Source organism: Chroicocephalus ridibundus, chromosome 9 (assembly GCF_963924245.1).
Source record: "Chroicocephalus ridibundus chromosome 9, bChrRid1.1, whole genome shotgun sequence".
Lineage (NCBI taxonomy): Eukaryota > Metazoa > Chordata > Aves > Charadriiformes > Laridae > Chroicocephalus > Chroicocephalus ridibundus.
The window spans coordinates 12,638,287-12,651,776 of NC_086292.1; the positions used below are offsets into that span (position 1 = coordinate 12,638,287).

General features: G+C 36.5%; 1 protein-coding gene across 1 annotated transcript in view; it reads right to left on the minus strand.

Moving 5' to 3' along the window:
- The window catches only part of TENM1 (teneurin transmembrane protein 1), a 900,761-nt gene that overhangs the window by 687,676 nt on the left and 199,595 nt on the right, over positions 1–13,490 (minus strand). The window contains exon 3 of the mRNA XM_063345747.1: positions 101–177. The gene's annotated coding sequence lies outside the window, so the exon portion shown is untranslated. The remainder of the gene's footprint in view (positions 1–100; positions 178–13,490) is intronic.

Here is a 13,490-nt window from a genome sequence, read left to right on the forward strand (position 1 = left end):
GCGTGGAACCTGGAAAAGTATCATTTTCACTGTATGTATTCACTATGCCTTTTCAATTCTAAGTGGTAAAAACAATAAGTGAGTAAAAAGTTGAACTTACCACCGTATGATACACTGGAATTTTCACTAGTGTGTTCTTCAGCTCTCATATGACATGATACAAACCACACCACATTTCTGCTGGAGGTGAGAGAGAGAAGGGATACCCCAATGAGAAAAGGATGCATCTAGCCGCACACTTCATCTTTGCTCAGTTTATTCAATACAATAAACCCATTTTCTATCATCTTCCTAAGGAAATTGCCACTTGCCCTGCATACAGTGGCTTAAGAAGTTTATTGGGGGCACCTCAAATGAAAGTAAAATACTAAATTCTGGAAACTAGGGACAAGTAATTTCAAAAAGGTGTTTGGGTTTGAAAGTCATTGGCCTGCAAGAAAGCTATTTGTGAGTGTACTGTTTTAGAATGGGATTAAAAAAAATTGGTCTTACATTCCTAGCTCTGACACAACCTTGTACAAGAGCTTTTTGTATTAGTTTCCCATTTATAACATGCGGGTAATAATACCCATTTTTAGTCTTTTCCATAGACCGGGAACTCTTCAAGATAGGAACTGCATATATAAATATATACACAGGTGTATAAAAGAAAACTCATCTTAATAACCTAATCTCACTTAAAGCTACCAGGCATCTCTATAGCACAAATGGAAGGACTGCAAAAAATAAAAATAAAAGGTTAATCAGAGCTCAGGTTTTGACCTTCATTATATGTGCAAAACTCTTATGCGCTTGAAAGGACGGGAGGGCTGAGAATTACATAGGAGCTGTGAATCTTCTCTGAGGATTGCTGTTTAGTATCTTTCTACATGTACAGAACGGCATTTTTTATGATGGTTTTGCTTCTGAAGGAAGCAGAAAAAAAGAAAACAGGAAAACAGACTGAAAGAATGAAGAAGTTAGGGAAAGGTAAACAAGAAAGTGAGAACAAAATAAAAATCCAGTGAAACACAGAACTAAAAGACTGCATTATACAGACACTACTAGAGTATAATTATTTAATTTGCTGTAAAACAATTATTAAAGCCATAGCAAAACAATATCACTGTTCGGTCTGTATCGTGCCTTGAGGAATTCACCTTGACAGTGACATCGCGATTTCTATCTGAGTTTTATATTGAAGTTGTGGTACATACATTTTTAATTTTCAAGCCCGTTTCAGTTAATCTAGGAAAAATCTCAATCATTACTCTGCCTAGCTTGCTTTCAACTCGAGGAATAAAAAATCCATAATGTATAGAATTTGATGCTTTTTGTTTATATGATAACTGCTTTTAATTACCATTTTGTTTGCCAGGTCTCTTCAATGAAATTTAAAATGCAATTATTTTCCACTCAAATGCACACTAATTTGAACAACTTATATTTTGATGTAATTATGGTAAAACTAATTGTTATATATAAAACATTTTTTAATATTTCCTGACAAAATATTATTATTTATTTTTGAATTCTGATTTCATTCATCATTCATTTTGAAACCATTCCCAGAACTTTTATTGCATCTAATGATTGATTTTACAGTTATTAGATTTAAATTTGTTAGAAGAATGTTTCGTAAACAAACCTATCTTTCCAATTATTTTACACTACCTGGAGCACATTTTTTTCCCCTCTTCTAATTAACACCTTTTTGCTTCTATACACAGTCATCTTTGTCTTAAATTTTCACTTAAATAACTCAGACTGTTTTGGAGAAGAAACAAAAATCCAGATCCAGGTCAGAGGCAGAACACAAATTGGAGAAAAATTGTGTTTACCATTCTATGTCCTCCCCACGCATCCACCCATCAGCATACATACCATTACATTGAAGTAACTGCACTACACCTCAATCCTGCTGCAGAATAAGCCCTGAAGCAGTCACCAGGTTTACAAATATCTGAAACCTGAGCTAACAAAGGACTGTGAAAAGGCATGAAAGAGAGATATCCCAACTTCCAGGTATTTGGAGAGATGGAAGTTTTCGATATGACCTTGTTCACAATGAAACAGTGAATACATGGTCTTTAATAGAATTCGGCACAGTAACAAAAGTCCATCATGCACATAATACAGTCCTTTAATTCTAAAATCTTCCAGAAAGTTATTTTTCACTATTGTTAACTTACTTGCTTTCTAACCTCTCTTCCCCACAAATGCATTTTCCACTGCAAAAGACTAAAGTTCATGCCACAAAAAACACGTTCTCTTCTCCTAAGTTTAGTCAACAGAGGTATTCCAACCCTGCCCTTTGGAAAACTTACAGAGCTAAAATTTGTGACTGAAAGCATTTGTGGATTTAGACTAAATTAAGCTGACACAACCTTTTCCCTTTTCTCATATTTTGAGCAGTCCAGTCCCAGGGTGAGATTAAGTGTGCAGTTCCACAATTATGTAAATAAACCTAAGTTTTGGGCTCTCTCAGTCCTCCCTTCCTCTCCACTCCTCATCCTCTCTTGGTTACGTGCTTTTTGCTCAGTAAGCTTCCTGAAGTGGTTCACCACTGGACTGCTAAGATGAGTTGAAGCTGTTCTTCCCTCCTGCCTACCTGCACTGTACGTTCCTCTTCCCTCCCTTTCAGCCACCACTAGCAATCATGAGACCAGCAGCTGAGCCAGACAGAAGAGCAGATTCAGCTGAAAATCCCATTAGAAATATCCTGAACTCCAGTTTTCAGCCATTCCATCTTGTGAAGAAATGGGCACTCATAATGAAACAAGATCATCTAAAAGCATTAACACTAAAACAGAAAAAAACCCATACCGTTTAAACAACAGAGATTATAAAACATTAAATTGTAACGGGATCCTCATTATATGAATATATCTCTATGCAGGCTCACGAAGAAAGTCAAAAGAAATTTCTCAGTTAATGGACTCTTTGGTGAATATCTAGACATAAATATTAGGCTTTCTGAGCCATGCAGTATAACCAATATCAAGTCATCCTTTCTTGTCAGGAAGTTAATAGGTATTAATAATCTGCTGTTCAGTGAAATTTTACTGATGGAAAATACACAGTACAAGGGCTAATGCACCTCTAATTACAGTATTTTTTCTGATGAAAGTAGTAGAGAAACTCCACAACACAGAAGTCTGTATCTTCTGTAAGAGGAACTTGGGTAGAATACAGGAATAATGAAGACATTTCCCTTTGAATATACAACAAATAGGGACAGAGACTATCAGATGAAAGGATACAGAAGCAGAATGAAAGTATACTGTGATTTCCATGGTGGTTTATTCCCATAATGAAAAAGAAAAAAAAAAAGAAGCTAAATTAGCTACATCCTCTGAAATGGAAACTGTTGTACAAATGTTTTGATCCAGCTTCCCAGAGAACACAGTGGTCTCCTTAAAATCATTAGTGCCCTAGCACTGTAAGCTAAAACGTTAAAGCCACACACTGGAGGGAGTATATTCTTCTGCTTCCTTATGATCAAACACTCATAGAGCAGTTATGGCTAATAAACTAGTCTTATTTAGTTGAAAGTTTACTAGATCAACTGCTCACTTTTAGCTAACTACTAAGGAGTACTTCTAAGAGTGGATACTTGCAGCTGAATGAATCAATAAGACTCTACAGCACAGTTTCTTTGCATCTGTTAGCACAATTATGTTGCTCTAAAGTTTCCTGGGGTTTTGGAGGTCCTTTCTACACTATCACATAATCTCCAGTCCTGGAGTTTGCTCAGGCACAGGCACAGGGCTGCAGGCAGAGCCCATGCAGCCCATAAAGGAGAGGCACATTGGTAATGCCTTCCTGGTGATGCCAGTTAGCAGAGGACACGTGTGATGGTAAGAACAGTCCCTGCAAGAGCTGCCTCTGTTCTGACCTGTAAAAAGCCACAACTTCAACTGTAAAGCTTATAGGGTCACTCTCCTAAAGGCCATCTGACTGCTGTGGGTACATCAGAGCAGCACATCCTGGCTTACATCTCTCTACCCCCAGCTTCTCCAGGTCAGTCCCAACAGGAAGAGCGTTGGACCATTCTCAGTCTAATGAAATAGAGAACAACCTGTGAAACTGATGCTGAACAGGTAAGTAATCTGGAACAAGTGCCTTCCCCATCATCTGCTTTGGTTGTGATGTTTAGGGCTCAAATATTATCTCTCATTTTATATTTACACAGGACTTACATTGTAAAAGGAAAGAAGCAACAACAGATATTCCAGATTTTTAATACTAGTAATAATTTACAAAATTATTAGAGATGAGACATGAGTTGCACACTCTGAAGAAAAGAAGGAGATCTAAGCCAACAAAGCCTGAAGCTCATAACTCTTCCAACAGGAGGTTTAAGCTATGTTCATTACAGAGGAGGGGGGATCAATATATTATGGGAATTCCATATCCAGTTTTGGATTATACTTAGTACAGCATATAGACCTTTTCAGAAGGGTAAATGTGGCTTGGTAAGAGAAAAAGGGAGGCAGCTCAACTATATCATACATTTTTATGGGGTAAATTTAATACTTATTTGAACCTACACTGAACTGGGTATAGCCAAGGTATACCCAGACTTTCCCATCCTGCTGACTAGTCAGCCAGTGGGCAACTGAAAGCAAGTTTTAAAATCTACCATAGATCATAAAGTTACTTCCCAGACCCAAAAGGCAGTAAGTGCAACATGTGCTGTAACTGCCTAGATTTGTCCATACTCTAATTTCAAGATGAAATTATGAAAATCTTTTTCCTGGCACAGGAAAACATCTTTTTATCTGATGCAGAAATATCATATAAGTCCTTCCAATGGACGAAGAATAGCCAATACACACAAAACATTCATATTTAAAGCAGTAAATTATAACAGAAGACTAAAGCTTGCAGTAGGATTTCATTCTGACCTAATTTAGAAACTAGGTTACTCACATGGCATGAGTGGAATTGCCCAAAGGACTACAATTTGAATGTTTACCTTTTTCCCAGTTTAAAATAGCATTCAGCCTTAAATACAACTTCACTAGGGAGACAGAAAACTGACTTTTCATTGGAGGAGATAAGGAATATCTGATTGAACAACAATCTTGCTCTGACAGACCCAAAGCCTCTTCTGTTACTTTCTATAGAAGTCATAATTGTCATTTTCACATGGAAAGCAAGGTATAGTTAAAAGCATGTGTGTGCAACACAAAGAGGACACAGAATGAAAATTCTGTTCCTATATCCCAAAAGGAGTCCTGCAGCAAATGAGATTCAATGATTTCCTGAGTAATCCATTGCACTAGGAAACACAAAGAAAAAAAACCCTTAAAGTTTTCATGCAAGGAACATTTTGATAATGTTATTTTTTTCCCAAATTTGCAGGCACAAATTAATATCAAATACATTTCAATTATCACCCCCTCCAATACCTCACAGCAATAATTCTAGCGTGCTCACTTAAGATGTTTCTTCAAGTTTTAAAGGTCATCAGGGTTTAAGAGGTACGTTCTATACTTAAAAAGTTCTCTCGAGTTTTAGAATTATTACTAGATCTCATTATATTTTACATATGAGTACATCTTTTAAAATTTACATTAAATTTTAAATAACTAGAATTTTGAAAGGTCAAATAAATAATGAGGTATCTCACTGCAACAGGAAATATCTTTGCTATTTTGCCACAAGGTTTTCTTATTTATTTATTTCTGGAAGAAAATCCTTTGCTGTATTGACTTGTTGCATTAAATTCTCATGATGGTTATCATTACAGAATATATAGTATAAAGCCATGTTAGACAGAAGCATAATAAAATCTGTAGCGATGCTTTAGCCATGATAACCTCTTCTCAGAAGTGAAAATGGGCTTAAAAATTTAAGACTAGTACTTCACCACCACCAGAATGAGTCCCACAGCATCATATAGTCCCTTTATTGTTGCTTGCTAATTGGTGACAACAGTGGAGACTTTAGTCTAAGTTCCCTGCCTAAGATTCTAGAGGATACTAAATTTTTCTGGTTAGGACCATATTAACCAGAAATTGATACTATTCTCATTTAAAAGGTACGGATTTATCTTCCCAGCATCCTCCCCTTCCCCAGCCATTGCTGACACACCAGCTACACTAACACACAACTGGTGCTCCACTCCACTGGTGAGAGGTAGGAAACAAACTGAACCAGAAAAGCCAGATAAATTTTTGATCCAGACAAGTAAGCACAGCATCGTGGTGTTTCATATTCATTGGTTTGATTCCTTCTTCACTATAAAATAAATTCTACTATCAGCAAATAACTTTTTTATATTTGTTATACACTTCATAATTGGTTAGTAACTTTACTAACTGAAAAATATACTTGAGAGGAATTTATTATCAGCAGCATCTGTTTAGTTTTGAGCATTAAGCCATATAACTTAAGAAGCTACCTGAACTACTCCTACGTTGCAGGATGTCATCATTGTATAATACCTTTTTGTACTAGGTATCTGTCAGACCACAAACATATGGTGAGGTCTTGACATCTGTTAGTCTTTTGTTAATTTGACTCTCTTGAGGAGATAAACCTTTCCCAGGTACAGCTGCATTTCTCTTATACGATGAAAGAGTTGAGCCACCTATTTCACATGCTCGTGTAGTGTTGCAATAGCTTGCAGTGCTATAGGCTAAAGCTCAGACCCTTACTCTAAGGTGAATCCCTAAATAGCCCAAGATTACAATGCTAAAAGTAGGTGATGGAATGCTTTGACACTGAGGTCTAATAATTTAAATCAAGCTTGAAGAAGTCAAAATTATTTATGTAAGAATAAATTAATGTCTTATTATCTGTAGTACGGAATGGAAACTTCACTCTCACTCCCTGGCCTAAAGTTAGCAGGTTGGGTATTCTGGAGGGGAGTTTCTCAGACTTCCTTGTGAGCTGCTCTGTTATTTTGGATAAGTAATCTGAACTCACATTTTAGTAATTCTAGATTACAGATTTGGTTTTTTATGTTCAGTGGAAGGTTCATTTCTTTTTAAAAAATTCTCAACAGTCCAGCTGAACACTCTAATCACTGAGCTAATTAAATATTCTGGAGACCTCTCTGGTTTTTTATGCTATACAAAAAACAGGCAAGCAAATACATAGACTCTTAGATAAGTCAAATGTTCAACTCTAGAAATGGTTTCACAAGGCAGGAAGCTAAGTACCTGTTTGACCAGACTGGTGTAAAGTCATTGGTGTAACCACTGGTGTAACTCCTTTCTCTTTTCTTTTTTTTTTTTTTTTTTTTTTAAAAACATTCTCTAGAAGCAACTCCCTGCACAACTGAATTGGCACGTCTTTCAATACTTATTTCTGACAAAGAACTGCTTTGAATATTTTTAGATATATAAATCTCCAGGAAAAAATGCCTTGTGATTAACAAAATCTCCATTAGATAACTACTCTTACTTATGAAGTACCACAACCATTCTTCACCATGAGGGTGGTGAGACACTGGCACAGGTTGCCCAGAGAGGTGGTGGCTGCCCCATCCCTGGAGGTGTTCAAGGTCAGGCTGGACGGGGCTCTGAGCAACCTGATCTAGTGGGAGGTGTCCCTGCCCAGGGCAGGGGGGTTGGAACTAGATGATCTTTAAGGTCCCTTGCAACACCAACAATTCTATGATTCTATGATTCTATAACCAAAATATTAAGGTGGTTCTTAACTGAAAATCCTGAGAGACTTAAGCAGTAGAAACTAGACTCCAATACAAACCTAAACCTTTTCCAAGTTTGTGGTTGTTTGGAATGAAAGTCAAAGCACTTCAGTTAGAATTTTCAACTCTAACTTTTAAATGTGTTTAGATATCCTGAACTTGGCAGTCTCATAAGCCAAATATGCGTTAACTTTTACTATCTATTACTTTTAGTACACAGTTTTACATTTTTATACTTTCAGTGTAGCTGTCTAAACAGTTTAGCTTTCATAAAACTTTCTACTTGCTAAAGCTCTCTGTTAGATTTAATGCTGGATAACATAAATTTAATTCAGCTTTATGTTCTATTTTCATTTTTTGAATAATTCTCCAAAGGAAAATTCTTTTATGTTTTGTTTCTTTGCCATAATTGTGTAGAAGAGCCTTGAGGCAAATTAGAAATGTAACAATCAATAACTGAGTTTTATTAAGAGATTGAATTTAGATAGACATGCAAACTGAACATTAATGTACTGATTATTCTGCTGCTCAACTCTACGTAAGATTTATTGAGAAAGATGCTGAGTGAAACAAAAAAGTTTGTATTAGTGAACAACAGTTTTTCTGCTGACTCAGCTACAATATTCCATAGATGACGCTTTCAACCAATTCAAGAAGATTCTCTATGATCACAAGACTGGCCATCCAAAAATCTTGGCACTTAGCAACTTCTGAGAAGCAACAACACTTACGTGAATGAGCAATATGCTGCCACTTACTATATTATTTTGGGGATAATGTAAAAGGAAGAGCAGGACAGAGATCCAGAAAAAAAAGACCAAAATACACCTCTCTCTTTCTAGATAGTGAATTTCTACTTTAGTGAATTTGGAAGCAGAAAAACGTAATCTAATTATTTAAGTGACTGAGCAGAAATAAGAGATAGTGAATCACTTTTGGCATTGTCATTGGTGCAATAGATATCAGCATACTTAAATATTTTGGTCTAATTAGCTTGAAAAAGAAGAATAACACAACTGAAGGCTCTGAATCTCTGCTCTTGTGAAGTTACTACAGTACAGCCTAGATTCATAAAGAGAGCCTCAAAAAAGGTCATATGAAGCAAAAAATGCCACACTTGTAACAGAGCGTGGCAACTTGCACTGTGAGGGACTAGGAAAGGCTCAGTCTTAAATCAGCACCATGTTTTGCCTCCAATGTAGCATGAAGGCCCCCAAAAGTACCAGATCCCTAATGACATCAGATTTGCTGGACTGATGTGCAGACATTAGGAAGACAAGGAGATGCAGAGAAAGGCTCTTTCAGCCAGGGGAGCATACAGCCATACCTATCGTGGCTTCCAGAAGTCTTGCTGATTCTTTTAGATCGCTCCAGCCTTTCCAGAACTTGCTCTGCCACTACTATAAAACTTTGCCTATGAGTCATTCTGCTTTGTTGAGGCCACCCTCCTACATCTACATAGTACTACAGTAATTTCACAACAGCAAAGAGCTGAGCCTTCGAGCAGGCTATCACTCACCAACATAACACATTTAATCACAGGGAAGTTAAAAGAAAATATCCAAAGAGGTATTGCCTTTCCTCCTCTTTCAAGTCTCAAATAAACATGAAAAAACTGTCTCACACTATGCCAGACCTGTCTAAATAGATCTGTATCTCTGGAAGAAAAAGGCTGATGCAGACATAAATGGAAATAGATAAATAATGCCCGAGAGAATGTTGATTTTATTTTATAACCAAAGTGATCAAATATTTTCAAGAAATTCAGTCAAAAGAAAGGTGTCATTTCAGCTAACATTTCTTTGACCTTTAAGAATCTGTGATTAACAAATACTTCATTAAAAAGTAAAATCAATACCTGAATGTGTAAGAGGAGTTTCTAGGTGATCATGTTTTAAACTGATGTATTACAAACCAATGGTGAATGCATGCTATAGATCTTTCTCTCCAAACACATTCAAACCATAGAAAAATGTTCTTTTCATTCTGGGAATCTCTAGGTCAGTCTTTTCATATCACCACTATACCAGATAAAATGGTAGCCACAAAAATAATGCATCATAGTATCTAGATAGGGGCGAAGTAGGAAAATTTCAAGAAAGAACATATAATTATTTTCTGAGCAGGACCTTAGAGTGACATTTCTTTTTGCTGTTGTTCCAGTTGAGTTATTTTACGTACTTAACATCACTGTATCAAGCAAATACACCCATTCAAGTGCAATCCTTGCAATATTTCAAATCTTTTGTTTTAACTGAGGAAAACCATTATACTTAATCTTAGCACAGATCTTGAAGTAGAGCCATTGGATGGAGGGGTAGAGCTATCTGAAGTTATCTTGTTTGATATATATGAAAGTTAACATTTTAAATGAATTTTCCATAACAAATTCTATGATATATCGAATAGTTCCATTAGGTGACCATAACAAAATGCTATTTTTTTGTGAGCTCTTGAATGTATTACCTGAATATCAGAATTATTCATTGATTTTCTTTATTTCCTTTCTATGTTTTTCATAAATAATGTTTCAGTTCCATCTTTAGTGTTCCATCTTTAAGGCACTGTTATGGTGTACAATCTGCTGTATTCAATTCATTTTGTCCAATTTTTCAATTCCAGCCTACAAAAAATTCAAAGCCAGAGCTCTGACACAACAGTCACACAATCAGCTAAATTAGGCTACTCCAGTTGGTTTAACTGGCAACTTTCAAGCATGCAAAACAAAGCAGCAAGATTTTAATGGTTTAAAGCCTCCAAAGTGGATCATAACACAAAATGTATTGCTCATCAGCTGGCATAGAAGGCAAGGAATGCCATATGCTTTCAGTTTCATTTGTGTTGTTTATCTTTAATACTAAACCCTAATGCAATACACTTTCTATTACTCTGCCATGTCAATCTTTTTTATGTGTAAGGGGGTCAGGAAAACAAGACAATATTGGTTTCAGTAGTCACAAGCCAATACAGGCTCTACTAATTCCAGGGCAGCTGAGGGCTATGGAGTAGTAAATTACCTTTCTTTTTTTATGCATGAATTAGACAGCACATACTTAACAATACAGTCAGAATACTTGATTGGATGGCTAGCTATATGCTTGAAGTTAATGTTTAGACAAATTTGAAAAGAAACTAGCAATAGCTCAAAAATATGGATTAACAACTCAAGTTTTAAAGCATCGATGTAATAGTTAAATCCTACATATGTAACTACAGGTTAACTAGTGGGTGGAGAAAGGAGTTTCCTGCTAGGGAGCACTGCATTCATGGATTTAGGAGAATACTTTTTCACTTACAATAGGGGAGGACTGACAGTGCCTTGATGACAGTGACTTCCACATTGCAAAGCAAGAAGTCAGTACTTACGAAAAGCCAGAGTCCACCTGATCCTACTCAAAGGTTTCCATATCCCTACCAGGTTGCTGGTCCTTTCTCTAATCATGCTCAACACACACACAGACAAACATCAGCGTGGAGAAAGGCTGCAATGAGCATCTCTGAGATTAAATTTTAAAAGGCAAAATATTTCATTCCAACCACATAATGGATTACTAACATTACTCTCCTCTTTGAAGTTTACAAAGATGAAGACACAAACACATTCAGGTAACTTTCTGAGGATCTCTTTGTCTTTAAATTATCTTTTCAGTGACCAACTTTTTCCTCTTTATAAGATGGTGGAGGTTACTTCTTGATGACAGGATGTTTTCATAAGTATGTATACTGGAGTCATACAGAAGGTGTTATATTGCTGCTTTGCTCCCCTTACTATTTGGGTAAATTTTGAAGCACTGCTCTTGATTCCATTGCAGTTTCTTTTAGTCCTCTATCTTTGTCTGGACCTGAACTACCCATTGTGAACAAGAAAGATGCTGCAATATGACATGATAAGAGCTTAGAGAAGGCAGTTTGCCAGCTGGCCACTGTCCTGAAAACTCTGGGAGAACGACAGAAGGCAACAAGCTGAATTGCTAAAAAGAATCATGGGGAAAGACAGAAAACACAGCTTAATAGAGATGCTGTAGAAACTAAAGCAGGAAACAGAATGAATTGTATAAATTTGACGATCACTGGGGAAATGGTCATCTAAAAGTGCACTCAAGCTCCAGACCTAAGAAATTAATCTTGATTCAGGAAAACAACAATTGTCTGGTAAGGAAACTGGAAGAGATTGTCGACTGCATCAAGTTCTGTGTGTTTGGATGACGGAAAACTGGCAGATATGCAGCTGAATGAGGAGAGAGAGAGTTAAAAAGTAAAGCAGATTTTGCCAAAGAGTACATTAATTACCTTCTAGAGAGAATTAAGTCCCTGCATGTTTAAAATACTTTGAACGCAGTTTCACTGGGATAAGGTCAGAGAAGCAACTGCTTTGTTCTCAGTTAAAACATAAAATAAAATAAAACTAAGCAAAAAACTCACAACCCTAAAAACAAACAAAAAAGTACCCAGAAAAACCCCAGGGAACCATGTATTTTCTAAATTGTCCGTTTTATTTTAGAAAAAGCAATTAGAAATAAAAATTAAAATGCAATTAAAATACAAATCCTAACCCTCTTTCATGTATTTGTGAAGTATTCATCAACTCAACAATTATATTTGTCAAGCATTGCTTAATATTTACTAAATAAAAAGACGGCCACAATCTAAAAGTTTCTTCTTGGTAAGGAGACACATCTGCAGAGAACTTGCTAGAGGTCTTCTTAGGAGTTAGAGCCTCCTAGTAAAAAAATCTTTGTTTTGAAGATTTTAAATAAAACACTGGCCTCACTCTAAGAGCTCATGACACAGCATTTTCTGCAGCTTTTACTATTGTCTCTACCGCCAGCTTTAAGACCATTACCTAAGAAAGATTTCAGTACGTGTAAATGTGCTAAGACATAGATTAAAGTTTAATTAACCAGATTAATGTTTTTCAGTGTCATCCTTTCAGGGACTGCCTATATAATTGTAGATAAAAATATTTATATAATTTTAAAATTAAATTTCAAATAGTGCAGCAGGAATATAATTATTTCTAAAAAGTCATTTCATTCTTAATCTTAAGGCAACAATGTTCAGTCCTACCCAGCTGAGAAGCCTCGAAACGTTTTGACTTGCATTAAAAAGTCCAATTTCTATACTTGAACTAAAGTTCACTTTTTGGGAAAACATTTAATTCTTGGTGTAAAATCCTCACAGCTTCAGAATTTATCAAGATTCTTGGCAAATATTTAACAATTAATTGCCTTCACTTAAAAATCTACTTAGGGCCTGAATCTATATAAATTTAACTTCTGTCCAAGGGGCCATATTACCCAAGAATCACAGAGCAGTTGTGATCTGCAGGGACCTCTGAAGGTCATCTACTCCATCTAGTCAGCTAAAGCAGTTTGTCCAGGACTCTATCCCATCAGGTTTTGACTATCACCGAGGATGGTGACTCAACAACCTCTCTGGGCAACCTGTGCCAGTGTCCAACCCCCATCACAGTAAAGAAAAGCTTTTTCTTTTGTTCAGATGGAATTTCCTGTATTTCAATTTGTGCCAGCTGACTCTTGTCCTGTCAATGAGCACCACTGTGAAGAGCCCGCCTCCATACTTTGCTATGTCCCATTAAATATTGATCTAGATCAGTAAGATCCCCCCTGAGCCTTTCCTACTCTAGGTTAACCAGTCCCAGCTCTCAGCCTCTTCCAGTATGTCAGATGCTCCACTGCCTCAGTCACCTTCCAGGCCTTTTGCTGGATCCCTCCAGAATGTTCATGTCTCTCTCAACTGGGGAGCCCAGAACTAGACACAGTGCTCCAGTGGTAGTTTCACCAGTGTATTCACATATTGCATATATATGCATTTATATGCCAGA